This window comes from Morus notabilis, unplaced genomic scaffold, assembly GCF_000414095.1.
Source record: "Morus notabilis unplaced genomic scaffold, ASM41409v2 Scaffold276, whole genome shotgun sequence".
Taxonomy (NCBI): domain Eukaryota; kingdom Viridiplantae; phylum Streptophyta; class Magnoliopsida; order Rosales; family Moraceae; genus Morus; species Morus notabilis.
Genome location: NW_010361626.1, coordinates 710309 through 713483, shown reverse-complemented (window position 1 = coordinate 713483; position 3175 = coordinate 710309).

The window sequence follows — 3175 nt, the reverse complement described above, 5'->3', positions numbered from 1 at the left end:
TAGACTTAGATGATACTAGATTCAGAATATACATGGTGGTTCTTAGGGTATAAACCCAGAACGAAGTAGGAAGTGAAGAATAACTCAACATTGATCTTATCATGTCGAGCAAAGTCTGATTTCTCTTTTCGGCTACACCATTTTGCTGTGGGGTACCGGGTGCAGTCAATTGGGATACCACACCTTCTTCAATCAAGAAATCCCAAAGCTCTTGGACCAAGTATTGATCCCCTAGATCTAATCGAAGTGTCTTGATTGGTTTACCTAACTGTTTTTCAACTTATGCTCAGAATTCTCTAAACTTTCTAAAAGTTTTAGATTTCCGTTGCATTAGGTAAACATAACCATATCTCGAATAATCATCAATAACAGTGATGAAATATTAGTAACTTCCTTTATCTTGGACGTTTAACGGTCCACATACATCCGAATGTATTAGCTGAAGGGGTTCTGTGGCTCTTTCTCCTTTCGACATGGAAGGCCCTATGGTCATTTTGCCTCCCATACAAGATTTATAGGCTGGAAGCTTACTAACTTTTAGTTCGCATAAAGGAGCATCTTTTACCAGTTTTTAAATCTTATTTAGGCTAATATGACCAAGTCTAAGATGTCATGTATATATATGTGTTATTTATCGTGAGAGATCTTTTGCTTCTTATTCTTAGGTTCGGCAACTTTTGAACTTTTTAATATTTCGCATGAGCCAGGCATCGGTTTAAACGGTATAAACCATTTTCCAAATATCCAGAACATATATCGAAACAATTCTGAAAGATGTGGACTAGATTATTATTAAAGACATTTGTTCAAATAATTTAGAATTAGAAATCAATTTTCTCTTTATGCCTAGAGGGAAATAAACAATGTTCACAACAAGGTATTTCTAAATTGAAGTCTAACTTCTCTCATTGCCTTTGTCGATACCCTCGCGGTATTCCTACCATCGTGTAGTCCCTGACGGCATGTTCTTTGTAAGAATTAATATTTTGTAAAAAAAATCAAACATGATTAGTTACTCCCGAATCAACTATCCAGGACGAGAAATCACCTTCTACTAAAGATGTTTTTAGAATTAGTAAATCTTATTTACTTTGATTCTATTTCTTTGTTTAGGTGGAAACAGTTTCCATTTAAAAGCTAAAAGCTAAAACTTAATAAAAAAAAATAAACATGATTAGTTATTCCTGAATCAACTATTCAGGATAAGGAATCACCCTTTTGCTAAACATGTTTTTTTAGAACTAGGAAATCATATTTGCTTGAGTTCATTTCTTTATTTCGGGAAACAATTACCTTGTAAGAACTAAGAGTTAATAAAGAAAACAAAACATGAGTAGCAACTCCCGAATCTACTATCTAGGAATAAGGAATCATCCTTTTTACTAAACATGTTTTTAGAACTAGCAAATCATATTTGCTTGGGTTCCTTTCTTTATTTCGGAAAATAATTTTCTTGTAAGAACTAAGACTTAATAAAGAAAACAAATATGAGTAGCAACTCCCGAATCTACTATCTAGGAATAAGGAATCACCCTTTTTACTAAACATGTTTTTAGAACTAGCAAGTCATATTTGCTTGCGTTCCTTTCTTTATTTCGGGAAACAATTTCCTTTTACCTTTTACTCATGCCCTTACAGTATTTAGCCAAGTCTTTTTATTTTATAGATTTCCAGATACAATATCTGATGACCGCATTATCTCATAAGCTGTCTTCATGCCTTCAGGCTTCTTGTGAATTACCACGCTCAACCCTAGCTAATAGTTAGCTACAGTGGTTTCATTAGGGACAGGAGGAAAATCCTCCATTTGGGACAAACTTATATTCATCACATGAATGTAAGTTGTTTATGTTACTTTACCACTTTGCATAGTTTATCTCTAGTCAGTGTTTCAGTTTCATGTAGTGAGATTTTAGGATTTGACATATTAGAAATAAGTAGAATATTCATCTAATCAATTTTTGTGCATGAATATCAAAACATGTAATTTTTAGGCACAATTAAATATGATGCATGATGCACATGAAAAATACATAAATCATGTTTTAATTTTAGGTTCCAATAATAATTCAATTTATCACAAATAAAGTGCACCTTTGGGTAGTCAAATTATTTATAAATTGAACCGAGACTCATCTCAGTTAATAAATATAATCAAAATATCTCATATTTTCATATTTATTAACTACCGTTATTTTAGTCAAAATATAACCAACAAACTTTGATTATATCTTTATGAGTGTAAACCACCGTTTTAGATCCCATAGACTTAACTTCAGATTACTACCTTTAGGTAGTCAATTCAAAAATACATCCTGAAATCCTATCTCTAGGAAGCCAACCTTGTTATTGATCCGGCAAGAATACTCTCTTTTGGGAGGGCGATTAAATGTCGCCGCAAAGCCCCTCTCCGGATCTCACGGTGTTGCGCTAACAGTGGAGACCAGTGGGTCGTATTGTCATACAACCCTCTCCCACTCATTATTTTGCAAATATGTATTTTATTTGAAAATCATCTCATGTTTTTCAAAACCCGATAAAAAAATAATTTATTTTTCAGACATGTGAAATTCTAAAATTTAACTCTTAAATTCAATTTCACATACAACATTATTTTACAAATCAATTTTGCAACTTAAATCAATTAAATCATATTAAATCAATTTTAGCGCATGGTTCTTATTTTATTTTATTTTTCTAAAACACTTTTATAATAAATAATAATAAATGCGCATGTATGCATGACATATTATAAAACATATGAGTAGGCACATTATATCTATATGGCATGCTATATGCATGGACATAAAATATATAATTATCAACATAAAATATAAATATATGCAATCGGCTATTGAGATGGATTTGATCGAGTCCCATGGGAAATGTAAATTACAACCAAATCGAATAAATAAATAATTACAATAATTATTTTCTTCCGTTACATCAACGGGTCTTCGATTATTGAATTCTTCATTCTTCGGCTTCGTTCTTCATCTTCGGGTCAGAATTCACCTTCTTCGGGGTCTGGAACTCTTCTGGGTCTGTCAGCACACATTACGAGGGTTTCAGAAACCCTCGGGCCCGTTCAGGGGCCCATTGACCGCATCTAGTGCGCTAGCCATGCGCGGGATGGCCGCGTACTGGTCACGCATGCGCGGGCTAGCCGTGTGCT